This window comes from Bufo gargarizans, chromosome 7 (assembly GCF_014858855.1).
Source record: "Bufo gargarizans isolate SCDJY-AF-19 chromosome 7, ASM1485885v1, whole genome shotgun sequence".
Classification (NCBI taxonomy): domain Eukaryota; kingdom Metazoa; phylum Chordata; class Amphibia; order Anura; family Bufonidae; genus Bufo; species Bufo gargarizans.
This window is the reverse complement of record NC_058086.1, coordinates 23208153-23228794: the sequence shown is the minus strand read 5'-3', so window position 1 is coordinate 23228794 and position 20642 is coordinate 23208153. Positions and strand designations below refer to the sequence as shown.

Here is a 20642-nt window from a genome sequence, read left to right as displayed (position 1 = left end):
TTTAATGCTGGATCCAGAACTAATACATTTCAATGGAAATTAATGCCGGACCCGGCATTCCGGCAAGTGTTCAGGATTTTTGGCCGGAGAGGAAAATACAGCATGCTGCGGTATTTTCTCCGTCCAAAAAACGTAAGAGGGACTGAACTGATGCATCCTGAATGGAATGCTCTCCATTCAGAATGCATTAGGATAAAACTGATCAGTTATTTTTCGGTATTGGGCTTCTGTGATGGAGAAAAGAAAAATGCTAGTGTGAAAGTACCCTAAGCTTATATTAGACGGTCAGATAATCGTGCAGATCATCGCTAACAAGTATTCATAAGAACGCTCATTAGCGATGATCTGGCAGTGATTTGCCGTAATTGGATTCTTTCAGCAGGTTTAAAAATCATTGTTCACTTGCGGTAGATAATGCTGTCTAAACACAATCTGCTGCCGGCAAACACTGATTCAGTATGGGGACAAGCGATGGCATTAGTGATCACTCCTCCCCATACAGTGGAGGAGATTGCTCCATGTAATAGCAGCGGTCTCCTCTGCTGATGAGCAGTTGATTGCCAGGAAGGAACTCTTCTCTCCCGACAATCACCTGTATGATGTGCCTATCTAATATAAGCATTACTCATCTGCTCCAAATCCGACTCCATACATTGCTTCGCTCCCCTTCTCAGCCTAGCTCAATGTCCTCTCCTGCATATTGGTTTGCTGCAGCAAGCTGGCAGAAAGTGATGACCATGTAATTCAAAAAACGGGGGCACATCAAAATTAAAGCACACGGTATGTAATACACAATGTAGTTCGAGGAAGAAAAAAGAATGCCGAGATAGGAGCCGCACATCCAAAAAAGTATCAAATTTATTTAAAGCAACAAGCACGACAAAGAATGGGTTACAAACATTGTATACAATGGATCCGGGCCATGTGGACCAATCATATGCACATGCCCCCCTGACTCACCACAGAAGCATGAACATACCCCCCAATGTATAACAGAATAAAGTGCATGAAATCCATCAACAATAAAATAATGGAGAGCTATAATACTTATCATATAGAATAGCACAATGGGAGTATGCGTGGTGGTCAGGAAACAAGCCCAACGCATATCGCTAGGCTCTGCTGGCTTCCTCAGGGGTGCCACTACACTGTTTTATGACGTCATCCCACCAGGTTATTCAGGTAGTATACCATGTCTCCACTAGTCTGCTACATCTACAAATCTGCTGCACCTACTCTGCTACATTTCCAGATCTGCTACATCATCGACTATGGAACATCCTCAGCTTTGTTATACTATTGACTCTGCTGCTTCTAGAGTTCAGCTACATCTTCAGTTCTACTACACCATCAGCTCTGCAAAATCTCCAGTTCTGCTAAACCAGGCATGCTCAATCTGCAGCCCTCCAGCTGTTGTAAAACTACAACTCCCACCATGCCCTGCTGTAGGCTGTTCGGGCATGCTGGGAGTTGTAGTTTTGCAACAGCTGGAGGGCCGCAGTTTGAGCATGCCTGTGCTAAACCATTGGCTCTGTTACATTCTCTGCTCTGCTGCATCTTCGTTTCTGCTGTACCACTGGCTCTGCTTCAGCTCCATGACTCTTCAGCCTATGCTACATCATCAGCCCTACCACATCACTCCGTTATTCCAGTTTCCAGTGGGCTGCATCAGCACTAATACAACTATTTTGTATCTGCTCTCCGCTGCACCAGTAACACCTGTCTGTGTGGATCGGACCTGATCCTCCGGACAAGAGGCTTAGTGGGTCCACCTAACAGGAAATGAAAGATGAGTGCCATTAGACTGGTCATCTTATCTGAGCTACATTATTCCAGATATGCTTCCATCTATTCCGTCTATAACAAGTAGACGTCAAAGTTAGACATGGACAATATTTGAATGTAATGTGATCTCAAAGCAACATCAGCTGTAACATGCACATATCACAAACACATCAACATGCAGATTTCATTAGATCCAACTTGAAGCAGTGTCATTTGCTTTGCATTATACAGTAGATGAGAATACCTTTCATATAGACAGATCCTGACACCTAGTGTCCAAGGCTGGGCATAGCATGCGGTCAGAGGTGGATGCTGCTGACTGCACTACTGCTCATGCTGTACAGAGGGGCGCCGCTAGAGTTTTGAGGTTGAGGCCATATATGTCCCATAATATGAAGATCGCAATGTCACATTGCGTCTAATGATTGTTAATGGGGTCGCAAAGCAACAATATCAGAAAATCCAACACTTGAATTTTCAGCTGTAGGTCTCATGCATATACACATATAGTTATATTACATGGCAGGAAGAAGTAGTGAAGTGGGTGAACTGGCACTGATGGCATGATGCAGTGACATTATCACACCATCTGTGGAAGGGCAGGAACCCTACGTTAAGGAAATCCACATTTTGTTGCAGATTTTTCCACAGATGTCACCCACTGTAGTCTAATGGGTGACATCCACCCTATAGGGAATGCTGACGGCTTTTTAAATTATTAGACATTTGAATTAAAGGAGGTGTCCGGCCTTATACAAAAAAAACTGCTCAGCAGCGACATGCAGTTTTTTTTTTTTTAATCAGGTCACACAAACCCTATAAATTCAGCAGAGGCATCATGCAGACAAACAGAGGCAGCACTACTGTAAGGCAAATCTGTGGAACCGCTAAATACTGATACCGTCCATGTTTTTTTGGGGAGCTATTGACTTCAATGGATCATTGGTCTGCATTCTGCAGCCAGGTGTAGGACACGTTATATCTTTTTGGGGCACAGACAGATCATCTGTGTGCTTCCCACATCTATTTATATGTTCCACAAAAAAAATATGTCCACAAAATGCAGATAACAGAAGCATGGAAGACTTCGCGAAGCAATAACTTCGGCTCATCGGAGCCAATACATTCTAATACTGTACGGAGCTCCTGCTACGTACAGTATTAGAACAAAGTTTTATGTGAATCAACTTCGGATGTTTCATCCAAAGTGGATTCGCTCATCCCTACCAGTCATTTCTAGTTACGCCACTGGTCAGAATGTATGGGTAGCCTGTGACAGTTTCCAGGATTCTATTACAATGCGCAATGTATGCTCAGCAGATGATGGTACTCACAATTCCATTAGGATATTACAATGTATGGGCAGATGATGATACTTAGGATTCCAATATGATGTCACAATGTATGGACAGCAGGTGATGGTATCTAGAATTCAAAGAATTTCATTATGATGTCACAATGTATGGTCAGTGCAACGGGCATACTAGCGACCTGGGGGTATCCCTTGCTACTTAAGAGGTGTTTACAATTATATGTCCCTCTGATTGAGCAAGTAGTCATTACGCCAGTTGCATTGCTGCAACGGGGACATGGAGTCCCCTTTGTAGATGGTAGTATTGGTACCCAGGTGTAGGATTGCCAGAGTAGTGTAAGGGTTGCCTATGGTGTCCCTTAGGTGTAGCTTTAGCACTTTGTCACGGTGCTCCTACCTGGATATCCTGGATCCCCAGGCATTGTAGTACGAAGCAGTGCAAAAAGGGGTGAATAACTTGGGTGATGAAGGAATAATTGAGTCCAGACTTGTAGTAACATTGAACACAGCTTTACTTGAATAAACGGTAATACAAAAAATTTCCAGACTTTATCTTGGTCATCAGCAGGTATTGGCTTAAAGGGAACCTGTCACCGGGATTTTGTGTATAGAGCTGAGGACATGGGTTGCTAGATGGCCGCTAGCACGTCCGCAATACCCAGTCCCCATAGCTCTGTGTGCTTTTATTGTGTCAAAAAATCGATTTGATATATATGCAAATTAACCTGAGATGAGTCCTGTCCCTGACTCATCTCACACACAGGACTCATCTCAGGGTAATTTGCATATGTATCAAATCGATTTTTTGATACAATAAAAGCACACAGAGCTATGGGGACTGGGTATTGCGGATGTGCTAGGGGTGATCTTGCAACCCATGTCCTCAGCTCTATACCCAAAATCCCGGTGACAGGTTCCCTTTAACTGGCAGGCAAACACTTCTGCAACAATCTCAGCCCAGCTATGTGGTAGCTTTCTCAGCTCTGCTATGTTGGCTAAAATAAAAGAAAGGGTATCCCACGGCGCAAAAACCAACCAGTAGTTGGAGTAATGATGGTTCTTGTTTATTTGGGCAAGTGGTACATCTTTGCAGTTTAAAGAGTCCTTGCACCCTTGAGAGGTGGCGACCACCGCAAAAAAACTCCTCCTTCGGGAGACGTATTGGATATTCAGGCTGAACAGCAGAGTTTCTGCGGGCCTGAATCTAAAAAAGGAGCTGATGTACATTTATCAATAATATGTATTGAAGGCCAGCAAATGGATGTCTTTCCAAACTGGTCATATGGATCCCTGTATGAAAGCTTTTTATAGTATAGGGGGAGGCCATATAAGTAATAGTCACTATATGTTTTATTAGGTAGTATGCTATTCACACTATGCGGTTTTTGTCCAATTACATGTTGGAAGTCTGGAGGTGGAGATTGTCAGTGCCCCATGATTTGAGACAAATAGGGGTTAATTTGGAGAAAGACCTGTGCATAGTGTGATGGGCATCTATGACTTGATTATGTGTGTTTAGGTGACAGGTGTTAATCATGATGGAGTGACCAATGGTGGAGGCCTTTCCCTCCCCTTGATTTTGGAGAGGAGGGATTAGGGCACATTTAAATTCATGCTCTCCATTATGATATTTTGTTACGACTAAGGGCGTAATGTCTGAAACGCGTCAACAATCACTGTTTACAAGGTGGATGTGTCTGCTGTACTATTTTATACCAAAATAAAGGAGAAGTTTTAGAGGACCTTTAAATTAGTTTTTCTACATATCTTCTGACGGCACATTACCTGCACCCTTTTGCTATATCCAGAACATAAGTTACTTAAAAAATTAAAAACACAAAGGCTGAACTGTTTATTACAGTAAAAAATAACTATATTTAATAGATGTTTTTCAAAATGACCTACAATATTACACATAAATATAGATCCATAATTGTATAAATACAATTTTTAGACTATTAACAATACCATTAAATGGTCGGCTTGTTTCTACCCTCCAGAACACCTTTATGGTATCGTGATGTGCTTCCCAATGTTGTTCTTATCTTTTTCTAACTTCTGAATGCACTAAAAATGATCTTTATTCCGCGCCCGCACTCTATGCTGAAGATAAAGGGGGTTGGCGGCCATGAGGTCGGCTCCTCACCGCGCACTTCAGCTCTGGAGCATGCTCCCAGAGTTCAGGCCGAGCATAGTGAAGAACACCAGAATGAGCGCGCCCAGCCTTACTGCTGATGTGCTGAGAGCGCTACACAACTTCACATGAACGAGATATCGAGGGGCCAGACGAGATCTCAGGAAGGCCCAGGGATGACATTCCCAAAGATGTCAGTTAAAGGAGAGGGCGCAGGGTTTAGACTGACTTCAGTGCAGCAGCTGCCAGCCTCCTTTATCATTAGCCTACAGCGGGAGCGGAGAAGAAGTCAGAAAAAGAACAACATTGGGAAGCACATCACAATACCATAAAGGTGTTCTGGTTGGTCTGGAGGGTAGAAACAGACCCACACATTTAAGTACCTCCTTTTTAATAGCTCAAGCCTTATATTGACTTTATTTTCCCTAAAATTAAAATACTATTCTATTATCTGGCCTTAGCCAGATAATAAAATACATACAGGTAAAACTCGAAAAATGTGAATATCGTGCAAAGTTCATTTATTTCAGTAATGCAACTTAAAAGGTGAAACTAATATATGAGAGACTCATTACATGCAAAGCGAGATATTTCGAGCCTTTATTTGTTATAATTTGGATGATTATGGCTTACAGCTTATGAAACCCCAAAGTCACAATCTAAGGTACCCTTTGCTCAGGGGGTATGGATTAACTAGCTGAGTAGAGTGTGACACTTTGAGCCTAGAATATTGAACCTTTTCACAATAATGTAATATTAAGTTGCATTACTGAAATAAATTAACTTTTGCACTATATTCTAATTACACCTGTAGTACAATACCGCCAATACAGCAGGCTACGAGCACATATGGGTGGTTGCAAAATGGGGAGAAAATGGGGAACATATACTGGGGTGCATTTTCTCCTTTAACCCCTTGTGAAAGTGAAAAATTGGGGTCTGCTAGTAATTTTTACAAATGTGTGCTATGAAATGCTTGTCTCAAGTAATTCTGCCTTCTGTGAGATACCTGTTTGGTAAAAAAGTACCCTTTCAACCACTTAAAATGTTCGTACGGGGGTGCTATTTCCGAAATGGGGTCACTTTTTGGTATTTTTTATTTCTGGGGACCCCTGGAAATTTTTTAAATGTAACATGGCAGCTAAATATGACATGTAAAGCTACTTTTTCTGGAAAACATTGTCATTTTTTATTTTCACAGCCAAGCGTTTCTTAATTCTGTGAAACGCCTGATGGGTCTAAGTGCTCACTACACACATTGAAATATTCCTCGAGGGGTGTAGTTTCCGGAATGGAGTCACTTTTTGGGGATTTCCACTCTAGGGGTACCTCAGGGTGTGTTTAATTGCAAGATGGCAGCTGCGAATTATTCCGATGAAATCTGCCTTCCAGAAGCCATTTGGTGCTCCTTTCCTTCTGACCCCTGTGGTACGCCCATATAGCAGTATACAAGCACATATGGGGTATTGCTTTAATCAGGAGAAAGTGGGCAATACATTTGGGGGTACATTTTCTCCAGTTCCCCCTTGTGAACGTGAAAAATTTGGGCCTAAAGTCCATTTTTTTTTTTTATGTTGATTTTTCATTTCACAGCCAATTCCATGAATCCCCTTTGAGGACAAAGTTCTCACTACACAACTTGAAATATTCCTTGAGGGGTATAGTTTCCAGAATAGTGTCACTTTTTGGGGGTTTCCACTCTAGGGGTACCTCAGGGTGTCTTCATATGCGACATAGCTCCCAAAAGCCAATGCTGCAAAATCTGTCCTCCAAAAGCTCTATGGCGCTACTTCCCTTTTGGACCCTGCCATGCATCCATACATCATTTAATGAGCACATATTGGGTGTTGGCGTATTCGGGGGGGGGGGGGGGAATGAGGAACAAAATGTGGGGTGCATTTTGTCCTGTTACCCCTTGTGAAAGTGAAAAATGTGGGTGTAAAGCAACTTTTTATGGAAAAATTTGCAATTTTTCATTTTCATAGCCAAGCGTTTCCTAATTCTGTGAAACGCCCGATGGGTCAAAGTGCTCAGGTACACACCTTGAAATATTCCTTGAGGGGTGTAGCTTCCAGAATGGGGTGACTTTTTTTGGGTTTCCACTCAGAGTGTCTTCACATGCGACATAGCTCCCAATTACCATTCCAGCTAAATCCGCTCTCCAAAAGCCATATGGTGCTCCTTCCACTCTGAAGCCTGCTGTGCGCACATACATCCGTTTTTGAGGACACATGGGGTGTTTCTGTAAACCCCAGATTCAGGGTAATATATTTTGAGTTTTGTTTGGTTTTTAACCCTTGCTTTGCTACTAGAACAAATGGGTTAAAATGAAAAATCTGCCAAAAAAGTGAAATTCTGAAATTTCATCTCCATTTACCACTCACTCTTGTGGAACAGCTAAAGGGTTAACAAAGTTTGTAAAATCAGTTATTTATGGGTGGTTTCTAATATGTAAGCCCCAGAATGTGACTTCATAACTGAACTGATCCTGAAAAATGTGGGTTTCGGAAATATTGTTAAAAATGTTAAGATTTGCTTCTAAACTTCTAAACCTTCTAACGTCCCAAAAATATTAAATGTCATTTTCAATATGATCCAAACATGAAGTAGACATATGGTGAATGTAAAGTAATTACTATTTTTGGAGGTATTACTATCTATTATAAAAGTGAAGAAATTGAAATTTGCTAATTTTTCAAAATTTTTGGTAAATTTGGTATTTTTTTTATAAATAAAAAAAAAAATTTTTTACTCCATTTCACCAGTGTCACAATGTGCCTTTCTTGCATTATCCTAGAATATCCCCTTTGGTGAAAATTCTGTCCCATATGCAGAATATCTAAGATGACCCACATGAATAGAAAAACATAGAAGGGAACTAAAAAACGTAATTAATAAAAACGCAACTATAGATGCGTTTTTTAATAGAACAAACCGATTCAGAGGAGAAATATCCCCCATATATAGAAAACTATGCGAATTTATAATAAATCTTTTGTATATGTGCTTCATATTTTTTAACATATTTTAGTATTATATATTTCTATATCAATTATTTATTGTATATGCATATTATTTTGATCCAGTAATATGTATTTTAACCACTTAAGGACCACAGGTTTATACCCCCCTAGTGACCAGGCCCTTTTTTACAAATCGGCACTCCACAACTTTAGCGGTTTATTGCTCGGTCATGCAACTTACCACCCAAATGAATTTTACCTCCTTTTCTTCTCACTAATAGAGTTTTCATTTGGTGGTATTTCATTGCCGCTGACATTTTTACTTTTTTTGTTATTAATCGAAATTTAACGATTTTTTTGCAAAAAAATGACATTTTTCACTTTCAGCTGTAAAATTTTGCAAAAAAAACGACATCCATATATACATTTTTCGCCAAATTTATTGTTCTACATGTCTTTGATAAAAAAAAAATGTTTGGGCAAAAAAAAAATGGTTTGGGTAAAAGTTATAGCATTTGCAAACTATGGTACAAAAATGTGAATTTCCGCTTTTTGAAACAGCTCTGACTTTCTGAGCACCTGTCATGATTCCTGAGGTTCTACAATGCCCAAACAGTAGAAACCCCCCACAAATGACCCCATTTCGGAAAGTAGACACCCTAAGGTATTCGCTGATGGGCATAGTGAGTTCATAGAACTTTTTATTTTTTGTCACAAGTTAGCGGAAAATGATGATGATTTTATTTTTTTTATTTTTTCTTACAAAGTCTCATATTCCACTAACTTGCGACAAAAAATAAAAAATTCTAAAAACTTGCCATGCCCCTCACGGAATACCTTGGGGTGTCTTCTTTCCAAAATGGGGTCACTTGTGGCGTAGTTATACTGCCCTGGCAATTTAGGGGCCCAAATGTGTGAGAAGAACTTTGCAATCAAAATGTGTAAAAAATGACCGGTGAAATCCAAAAGGTGCACTTTGGAATATGTGCCCCTTTGCCCACCTTGGCAGCAAAAAAGTGTGACACATCTGGTATCGCCGTACTCAGGAGAAGTTGGGGAATGTGTTTTGGGGTGTCATTTTACATATACCCATGCTGGGTGAGAAAAATATCTTGGTCAAATGCCAACTTTGTATAAAAAAATGGGAAAAGTTGTCTTTTGCCAAGATATTTCTCTCACCCAGCATGGGTATATGTAAAATGACACCCCAAAACACATTCCCCAACTTCTCCTGAGTACGGCGATACCAGATGTGTCACACTTTTTTGCTGCCAAGGTGGGCAAAGGGGCACATATTCCAAAGTGCACCTTTCAGATTTTGCAGGCCATTTTTTACACATTTTGATTGCAAGGTACTTCTCACACATTTGGGCCCCTAAATTGCCAGGGCAGTATAACTACGCCACAAGTGACCCCATTTTGGAAAGAAGACACCCCAAGGTATTCCGTGAGGGGCATGGCGAGTTCCTAGAATTTTTTATTTTTTGTCACAAGTTAGCGGAAAATGATGATTTTTTTTTTTTTTATCTTTTTTCCTTACAAAGTCTCATATTCCACTAACTTGCGACAAAAAATAAAAAATTCTAGGAACTCGCCATGCCCCTCACGGAATACCTTGGGGTGTCTTCTTTCCAAAATGGGGTCACTTGTGGCGTAGTTATACTGCCCTGGCAATTTAGGGGCCCAAATGTGTAAGAAGTACCTTGCAATCAAAATGTGTAAAAAATGGCCGGTAAAATCCGAAAGGTGCACTTTGGAATATGCGCCCCTTTGCCCACCTTGGCATCAAAAAAGTGTGACACATCTGGTATCGCCGTACTCAGGAGAAGTTGGGCAATGTGTTTTGGGGTGCCATTTTACATATACCCATGCTGGGTGAGAGAAATATCTTGGCAAAAGACAACTTTTCCCATTTTTTTTATACAAAGTTGGCATTTGACCAAGATATTTCTCTCACCCAGCATGGGTATATGTAAAATGACACCCCAAAACACATTGCCCAACTTCTCCTGAGTACGGCGATACCACATGTGTGACACTTTTTTGCAGCCTAGATGCGCAAAGGGGCCCAAATTCCTTTTAGGAGGGCATTTTTAGACATTTGGATCCCAGACTTCTTCTCACACTTTCGGGCCCCTAAAAAGCCAGGGCAGTATAAATACCCCACATGTGACCCCACTTTGGAAAGAAGACACCCCAAGGTATTCAATGAGGGGCATGGCGAGTTCCTAGAATTTTTTTTTTTTTTGCATAAGTTAGCGGATATTGATTTTTTTTTGTTTTTTTCTCACAAAGTCTCACTTTCCGCTAACTTAGGACAAAAATTTCAATCTTTCATGGACTCAATATGCCCCTCACGGAATACCTTGGGGTGTCTTCTTTCCGAAATGGGGTCACATGTGGGGTATTTATACTGCCCTGGCTTTTTAGGGGCCCTAAAGCGTGAGAAGAAGTCTGGAATATAAATGTCTAAAAATGTTTACGCATTTGGATTCCGTGAGGGGTATGGTGCGTCCATGTGAGATTTTATTTTTTGACACAAGTTAGTGGAATATGAGACTTAGTAAGAAAAAACAAAAACAAAAACAAACAAAAAATTTCCGCTAACTTGTGCCAAAAAAAATGTCTGAATGGAGCCTTACCAAGGGGGGGGGGGGGGGGGGGGGGGTGATCAATGACAGGGGGGTGATCACCCATATAGACTCCCTGATCACCCCCCTGTCACTGATCACCCCCCCTGTAAGGCTCCATTCAGACATCCGCATGATTTTTTACGGATCCATGGATACATGTATCGGATCCACAAAACGCATGCGGACGTCTGAATGGAGCCTTACAGGGGGGTTATCAATGACAGGGGGTGATCAGGGTAATCAGGGTGATCACCCCCTGTCACTGATCACCCCCCCTGTAAGGCTCCATTCAGACATCCGCATGATTTTTTACGGATCCATGGATACATGTATCGGATCCACAGAACGCATGCGGACGTCTGAATGGAGCCTTACAGGGGGGTTATCAATGACAGGGGGTGATCAGGGTAATCAGGGTGATCACCCCCCTGTCACTGATCACCCCCCCTGTAAGGCTCCATTCAGACATCCGCATGATTTTTTACGGATCCATGGATACATGTATCGGATCCACAAAACGCATGCGGACGTCTGAATGGAGCCTTACAGGGGGGTTATCAATGACAGGGGGTGATCAGGGTAATCAGGGTGATCACCCCCCTGTCACTGATCACCCCCCCTGTAAGGCTTCATTGAGACATCCGCATGATTTTTTACGGATCCATGGATACATGGATCGGATCCACAAAACGCATGCGGACGTCTGAATGGAGCCTTACAGGGGGGTTATCAATGACAGGGGGTGATCAGGGTAATCAGGGTGATCACCCCCCTGTCACTGATCACCCCCTCTGTAAGGCTCCATTCAGACATCCGCATGATTTTTTACGGATCCATGGATACATGGATCGGATCCACAAAACGCATGCGGACGTCTGAATGGAGCCTTACAGGGGGGTTATCAATGACAGGGGGTGATCAGGGTAATCACCCCCCTGTCACTGATCACCCCCCCTGTAAGGCTCCATTCAGACATCCGCATGATTTTTTACGGATCCATGGATACATGGATCGGATCCACAAAACGCATGCGGACGTCTGAATGGAGCCTTACAGGGGGGTTATCAATGACAGGGGTGATCAGGGTGATCACCCCCCTGTCACTGATCACCCCCCCTGTAAGGCTCCATTCAGACATCCGCATGATTTTTTACGGATCCATGGATACATGGATCGGATCCACAGAACGCATGCGGACGTCTGAATGGATCCTTACAGGGGGGTTATCAATGACAGGGGGTGATCAGGGTAATCAGGGTGATCACCCCCCTGTCACTGATCACCCCCCCTGTAAGGCTCCAATCAGACATGCGCATGATTTTTTACGGATCCATGGATACATGGATCGGATCCACAAAACGCATGCGGACGTCTGAATGGAGCCTTACAGGGGAGTGATCAATGACAGGGGGTGATCAGGGAGTGTATATGGGTGATCACCCGCCTGTCATTGATCACCCCCCTGTAAGGCTCCATTCAGACGTCCGTATGCTTTTTGCGGATCCGTAAAAATCATACGGACGTCTGAACGGAGCCTGACCGGGGGGTGATCAATGACAGGGCGGTGATCAATGACAGGGGGGGTGATCAGGGAGTTTATATGGGGTGATCATGGGTGATCAGGGGTTTATAAGGGGTTAATAAGTGACGGGGGGGGGGGGGTGTAGTGTGGTGTTTGGTGCGACTGTACTGACCTACCTGAGTCCTCTGGTGGTCGATCCTAACAAAAGGGACCACCAGAGGACCAGGTAGGAGGTATATTAGACGCTGTTATGAAAACAGCGTCTAATATACCTGTTAGGGGTTAAAAAATTCGGATCTCCAGCCTGCCAGCGAGCGATCGCCGCTGGCAGGCTGGAGATCCACTCGCTTACCTTCCGTTCCTGTGAGCGCGCGCGCCTGTGTGCGCGCGTTCACAGGAAATCTCGCGTCTCGCGAGATGACGCCTATTGGCGTTAGTGTGACCTGGGAGCGCCGCAGCATTGACGCCTTTCGGCGTTAGTGTGACGGGAGGAGGTTTTTAATGAGTGGCGATATAAATATGTTTTGAAAAGACAAGTACAAAAGATATCCTATATCAAGGCTCATAACTAAATATTAAAATATTATTTTTGAAAAATAGTAAATGGAGCAAATTAGAAATATAAAAGTGCAATTATAATAGAAAAAATGCACCTGGGAAAAAACACATATAAACCGCAATGTCATATAATGATACTTAGAAATCTGAGCCAGACCGGTTTTTGGGTTGAACCCTGGGTCCGAACCGGATCTTGAGAGAGACCAATAATCAGTATAAAATAAGTGGATCTACGGAATCGGGGTATACCACTGAGGAAGGGGAAAGCGTCTCCCCGAAACGCGTCTGGTGAATACTTGAAAAATACCCCGCTCTCCATGGATAAAAGTGTACTATAAAGAAGAAAAATCTGTATTTTCTCTACCTTAGAAAAGACCTCAGATACGTCATTAACCTGCGCCTGAAGTTACAAGTACGCAACTCCCATACTACGTCAGCTGTTAGGAAGCAGCTGTGGGACACACGTGGGACGCGACGGACTCCATAGCCGGGACGCCGGCTTTCAGTACGGAGGACGAGTCGACTTACTAGTCCCAGTGAACCCGAGAACCAGGCAAAGGTAAGCCCACATAGTGGGTAAAAACTTAAGAGGCAATAGACTAAACTAATAAGACGGAGGAATTTATGAATTGCACCCAGCTATTTGCTGAGAATATCTTCCAGCTATTGAACTAAACTGAATGAATCATAAATTACATCTTGTTGATATCACTTTCTACAAAATCAAAAACTGGATAGGAGAAATTATCCATATGCAGCGTCACTTTGTATATTCAGAGATGGACACAAAGTATATTCACTGAGGACATTCAGCGGTATTTAACACTCACATGTGTTTTTTCTATTGGATATAGGATTTGAATTGTATTGTTTAATATATTCTTAGTGGATTGGTTATATTTACCTGTCTTTTTAGAATTGATTGGTTATATCTACCTGTCTTTTTAGGATTGATATATTATAGAGGTTACACTACTTTGGCGAAGGTTGCCCATACAACATATTCTCCCCCCTCTCAATTGTATTGGGGAAGACCTTAGTGAGGATTCTTGGATCGGCGACCTCTGTCCAAAGAGTGTCAATTTTTATGTTATTTTATTGTCTTGCATCAACTCCATTTTTTAATATATGTTATAATAAATTTGTCCTATATTTACGTATATGAGTGCCCATCCATATTATTTACTATAAAGTCACACGTCAGATTTTCAAAAAATGGCCTGGGCAGGAAGGTGAAAACAGGCCCGGGGTTGAAGGGGTTAATCGCCCGAGCTTGGTAAACGGTAGACGGAGATACGGAAATTTTTGAAACATCGTGGCCAATGCTTTTTGGAGTTGCTATAAATGAAATACTTGCTTGTCAAACAGAGAGCTGTTCTCGATCCCAAGTAGACGTGAGTGTCTGTTCAAGAGGTTTTAATGTAGGACTTGAACGCAATTTTTTCGTTGCTGGAAGCAAAAACTTTTTGTCACCAGGTGCTGATGATGATGGAGATGAGTCTTCCAGTATAATTGTCTTATTGATTTCAGCGATAGCTTTGTAATGTTTATTCTTATATGAATCTTTTTTTTTTTCTTTTGTACACTTACCTAGTTCTTATTTTCGAGGTGAAAACCTTGTCTACTCCACTCATTGACGAACTCATACAATCATCTCTTTGTGACCTAAGAAATTTTTTATCTTCTTGTGATACGCTAGTTATGTCCATCGCATTTTGCCGGGAAATGTCAAATAACTCGACAAGATCACCTTTCCAAATCTGCCGTTTCTCATTTGCTTTATCCGTGTTTCTCGATTTCTCTTTACCCAGATTTTGGTATTCTTTGTACAGCTTCTGTATATCAGCACGGATATTCTCCTCCGTCTTAAGAGGGATATTTGCTTTCCTCCACACCTCCTGTTGTTTTGTACTGGTAGATTTAGCAGCATCCGAAAGTGTTTCTTTCATTTCCTTGTGATGGAAAATAAAAACTAACAGTACTTGTTCCTTTGAAGGGAGCCAAGCTCCTAAAAATTCACCACTAGGCACCTTTTCTAGCAGCCAAATCCCTCTTTTGGTTCCCATTTTAAAGTTCTATTATCTGCAAAAGATGAAAGACATACATGAGAAGCCCATTAGTACAAAGCACTTCAATATTAGAAATTTCACTAGTTTGAGATAAGAGTGATTAAAGTGTGCAACCCCTTAATATTATCCAATCTTTTTGGCATATATATCTTTTACATCACTGAGACTCAGGGCAAAGTCATAAGAAAATCACATCTTTGGAAAAATGAAACACCCTAGTGTATATAATTTATATAGAGGGAGGAGTGGGGTACTGTATATAATGTATATAGAGGGAGGAGTGTATATATTGTATATAGAAGGAGTGTATATAGAGTATATAGAGGGAGGAGTGAAGGAGGGTATATATTGTATATAGACGGAGGAGTGTACATAATGTATATAAAGGGAGAAGTGAAGGAGGGAATATAGTGTATATAGAGGGAGGGGTGTATATAGAGTATATAGAGGGAGGAGTGAAGGGGAGTATATATTGTATATAGACGGAGGAGTGTATATAATGTATATAAAGTATATAGAGGGAGGAGTGTAGGAGGGTATATAGTGTATATAGAGGGAGGAGTGAAGGGGGTATATATTGTATATAGACGGAGGACTGTATATAATGTATATAGAGGGAGGAGTGAAGGAGGGTATATAGTGTATATAGATGGAGGAGTGTATATAGAGTATATAGAGGGAGGAGGGTATATAGTGTATATAGAGGGAGGAGTGTATATAGAGTAAATAGACGGAGAAGTGGAGGACTTTATATAGAGTAAGTGGGAGGAGTGTATATCAAGTATATAGAGGGAGGAGTGTATATAGAGTAAATAGAGGGAGGACTGTATATAGAGGGAGAAGTGTATATAATGTATATGGAGTATATAGAGGGAGGAGTGTAGGAGGGTATATAGTGTATATAGAGGGAGGAGTGTATATAGAATAAATAGAGGGAGGACTGTATATAGAGGGAGAAGTGTATATAATGTATATGGAGTATATAGAGGGAGGAGTGTAGGAGGGTATATAGTGTATATAGAGGGAGGAGTGTATATGTGTATATAGAGGGAGGACTGTATATAGAATAAATAGAGGGAGGAGTGTATATAGAGGGAGGAGTGGAGGAGGGTATATAGTGTATATAGATGGAGGAGTGTATATAGAGTATATAGAGGGAGGAGGGTATATAGTGTATATAGAGGGAGGAGTGTATATAGAGTAAATAGACGGAGAAGTGGAGGACTTTATATAGAGTAAGTGGGAGGAGTGTATATCAAGTATATAGAGGGAGGAGTGTATATAGAGTAAATAGAGGGAGGACTGTATATAGAGGGAGGAGTGTATATAATGTATATGGAGTATATAGAGGGAGGAGTGTAGGAGGGTATATAGTGTATATAGAGGGAGGAGTGTATATGTGTATATAGAGGGAGGACTGTATATAGAGTATATAGAGGGAGGAGTGGAGGTCTGTATATAGTGTATATAGATTATTTTAGTAATCAAGTATTCTACTGATTATTTTTTAAGACTAATTGAGTAATCAGTTCCCCCCAGTGCCTTCAGCTCTCCCCCACCCCAGTCCCGTCAGCCCCACTCCCCCACGCAATGCCACCAGCTCCCCCCACTGCCATCAGTTCACCCACTGTGGAACTAAAATGTCCAGACGATGTGTGTACGTCAGGATCCAAAGCAGCATTGTGGTCACATGGCACAAACGAATCATCGATTTGCAGATTTTTTTGTGTCGAGTTAATCGATTAGTTCGAGTAATCGTTTTAGCCCTAGTATATAGTGTATATAGAGGGAGGAGTGGAGGACTGTATATAGAGAGAGGAGTGGAGGACAGTATATAGAGGGAGGAGTGTATATAATGTATATAGAGGGAGGAGGGTATATAGAGGGAGGAGTGGAGGACTGTATATAGAGGGAGGAGGGTATATAATGTATATAGAGCAAATAGAGGGAGGAGTGGAGGAGGGTATATAGTAGAGTTGTTGCAATACCAAATTTTTGATTCGATTTCGATACCATAAAAAAGTATTGCGATACTCAATACCATTCGATACCATGCAAAAATAAAAATAAGGAGTGGAGGAGGGTATATACTGTATATAGAGGGAGGAGGGTATATAGAGGGAGATGTGGAGGAGGGTATATCGTGTATATAGAGGGAGGAGTGGAGGACTGTATATAATGTATATAGAGGGAAGAGTAGAGGAGGGTATAAAGTGTATATAGAGGGAGGAGTGTATATAGAGGGAAGAGTGAAGGAGGGTATATAGTGTATATAGAGCGAGGAGGGTATATAGAGGGAGAAGTGGAGGAGGTTATATAGTGTATATAGAGGGAGGAGTGTATATAGAGGGAGGAGGGCATATAGTGTATATATAAGGAGGACATATAGTGTATATAGAGGGAGGAGGGTATATAGTGTATATATCTTCTGTGAGGGGGCACTAACAGGGGGGTTACAGACAGTTAGTGGGGTTACGGACATCATACTATGTGGGGCACTAAAAGGGCATCATACTGTGTCGAAGGACACAAAGGGGGCATCATACTGCCTTGGGGCACTAAGGGAGGGTTCACATCACATTTTTCCTGTCAAAACACATATATGTTAAACAGATGCCTCAGACCGCATCCGTTCTCCTTAGAGTTCAATTGTAAAAAAAAAAAAGTATACTTTTTTTTTACCGTACTGTGCAGGATACATGAACATGGCGTGCTGCGTTTTTGTGTTCTTTTTTTTTTTTTTTCTAACGTGTACGTCAAACGGAGGCATAAAATGTGATGTGAACCCACCCTAAGGGACATCGCTCTTGTGGATGGTTATTGTGTTGGGGCACAGAGGAGATTGGATGGGATTAGAGGCATGGCTTATTGCAAAAATCTGTGTATGGACCACAGTGCACTCTGCAGGCAAAAACACAGTGCGGGGTGCACTCTGCAGGCAAAAACACAGTGCGGGGTGCACTCTGCAGGCAAAAACACAGTGCGGGGGGCGCTCTGCAGGCAAAAACACAGTGCGGGGTGCACTCTGCAGGCAAAAACACAGTGCGGGGTGCGCTCTGCAGGCAAACACACAGTGCGGGGTGCGCTCTGCAGGCAAACACACAGTGCGGGGTGCGCTCTGCAGGCAAACACACAGTGCGGGGTGCGCTCTGCAGGCAAAAACACACAGTGCAGGGTGCGCTCTGCAGGCAAAAACACACAGTGCAGGGTGCGCTCTGCAGGCAAAAACACACAGTGCGGGGTGCGCTCTGCAGGCAAAAACACACAGTGCGGGGGGCGCTCTGCAGGCAAAAACACACAGTGCGGTGGGCGCTCTGCAGGCAAAAACACAGTGCGGGGGGCGCTCTGCAGGCAAAAACACAGTGCGGGGTGCGCTCTGCAGGCAAAAACACAGTGCGGGGTGCGCTCTGCAGGCAAAAACACAGTGCGGGGTGCGCTCTGCAGGCAAAAACACAGTGCGGGGTGCGCTCTGCAGGCAAAAACACCGTGCGGGGTGCGCTCTGCAGGCAAAACAGACATGTGGAGGGGGCAAAGAGGAGGCAAAACCACTGTGTGGAGCGGGCACAGAGGAGTTATAAAATACCTTGTAAGGGGGTGTATGGTGAGCAATGTAAGTGTAGGTGACTTTAGCAGACCTTCTAGCAGAGCTCACACCCCTCATATACAGCCCCAGACCCCTCAGCAGAAATCACCGACCCCAGCACAAGTGCCTGGCTGCCCTCCCTGTCTGGACACAGCTGCTGCTCTCCTTTTCCTTACAACTCTTCCTGCATCTGGCACAGTCTGTAAGGGGCGGGAAGAAGCAGTCACATGATTCCATGACGTCGTGCCCTCAAAGAAGCCCATACATTTTAGGCTTTACCAACCAGGCATGGGAAATAGCCGACCTTACAGGGTGTTTTGTGGTGAGAGTCGGCTGTAGTCCCCCTGTAGCTTATCACCGTGTCCGCGGTGTGTGCCACAGAGGCTGCGCTGTATGTATGCATGTCCCATAGTGCCAGTGGGGAGCGGGCGCTGTTCTCACAGCAGCCAATCAGAGCCTAGCTCTTATTTTGTAAATTGGGCTGGCAAAATGAAACCCGGAGTCTGATTGGTTGAATCCCCATAGTACACCATGCCACCCGAGTGACAACTAGGCCGCAGCCATGTGTAGTTATGCCTTGTCACATGACTGTAGCCGCCAGTGGCTGCTTCAGGGTATCACATGGGTGAAATGTCACTATGGCAACGTCAGTTTTTATTAGTCTGTGTTCACACTAGTCTCTTCAGACCTTTCTTTGGGCTTTCCTTCATGGGATGTAAAAAATGGCTGTCTGCAGCGTGATTCTTAATTCCTATTAAAGTCAGTGGGGTCTGTAGGGGTTCTGCCATATCAGTTATAAAGGGAAGCCATGACACTAGTGAGAACAGAGTCTTAGGCCTCTGTCAGCAGATTTGCACTTATGACACTGGCTGATCTGTTACATGTGCGCTTGGCAGCTGAAGACATCTGTGTTGGCCCCATGTTCATATGTGCCTGCATTGCTGAGAAAAACAATGTTTTAATATATGGAAATGAGCCTCTAGGAGCAACGGGGGCGTTAGCATTACACCTAGAGGCTTGGCAGCTGAAGACATCTGTGTTGGCGCTCTGCAGGCAAAAACACACAGTGCGGGGTGCGCTCTGCAGGCAAAAACACACAGTGCGGGGTGCGCTCTGCAGGCAAACACACACAGTGCGGGGTGCGCTCTGCAGGCAAAAACACACAGTGCGGGGTGTGCTCTGCAGGCAAAAACACACAGTGCGGGGTGCGCTCTGCAGGCAAAAACACAGTGCGGGGGGCGCTCTGCAGGCAAAAACACAGTGCGGGGGGCGCTCTGCAGGCAAAAACACAGTGCGGGGTGCGCTCTGCAGGCAAAAACACACAGTGCGGGGTGCGCTCTGCAGGCAAAAACACACAGTGCGGGGTGCGCTCTGCAGGCAAAAACACACAGTGCGGGGTGCGCTCTGCAGGCAAAAACACACAGTGCGGGGTGCGCTCTGCAGGCAAAAACACAGTGCGGGGGGCGCTCTGCAGGCAAAAACACAGTGCGGGGTGCGCTATGCAGGCAAACACACAGTGCGGGGTGCGCTCTGCAGGCAAAAACACACAGTGCGGGGTGCGCTCTGCAGGCAAAAACACAGTGCGGGGTGCGCTCTGCAGGCAAAAACACACAGTGCGGGGTGCGCTCTGCAGGCAAACACACAGTGCGGGGTGCGCTCTGCAGGCAAAAACACACAGTGCGGGGTGCGCTCTGCAGGCAAAAACACACAGTGCGGGGTGTGCTCTGCAGGCAAACACACAGTGCGGGGTGCGCTCTGCAGGCAAAAACACAGTGCGGGGTGCACTCTGCAGGCAAAAACACAGTGCGGGGTGCGCTCTGCAGGCAAAAACACACAGTGCGGGGTGCGCTCTGCAGGCAAAAACACACAGTGCGGGGTGCGCTCTGCAGGCAAAAACACACAGTGCGGGGTGCGCTCTGCAGGCAAAAACACACAGTGCGGGGTGCGCTCTGCAGGCAAAAACACACAGTGCGGGGTGCGCTCTGCAGGCAAAAACACAGTGCGGGGTGCGCTCTGCAGGCAAAAACACTGTGCGGGGTGCACTCTGCAGGCAAAACAGACATGTGGAGGGGGCAAAGAGGAG

At 43.7% G+C, this 20642-nt stretch overlaps 1 protein-coding gene and 1 long non-coding RNA gene across 4 annotated transcripts in view; one reads left to right on the top strand and one right to left on the bottom strand.

The window, feature by feature from the left end:
* The first annotated feature begins 13371 nt into the window (after positions 1–13371).
* Positions 13372–20642, top strand: part of TSEN2 (tRNA splicing endonuclease subunit 2) — a 49557-nt gene continuing 42286 nt past the window's right edge. The window contains exon 1 of one of the 3 annotated variants that reach the window (XM_044300654.1): positions 13372–13466. The gene's annotated coding sequence lies outside the window, so the exon portion shown is untranslated. Of the gene's footprint in view, positions 13467–18804; positions 18882–20642 lie in introns of those variants that run through there. The other 2 variants (XM_044300656.1, XM_044300650.1) reach the window with 2 other exon arrangements.
* LOC122943149 lies at positions 14412–18754 on the bottom strand. The gene is made up of 2 exons (XR_006390833.1): positions 18673–18754; positions 14412–14989 (listed from the first exon to the last, which is right to left on the bottom strand). It is a non-coding gene; the product is annotated as an uncharacterized LOC122943149 (long non-coding RNA).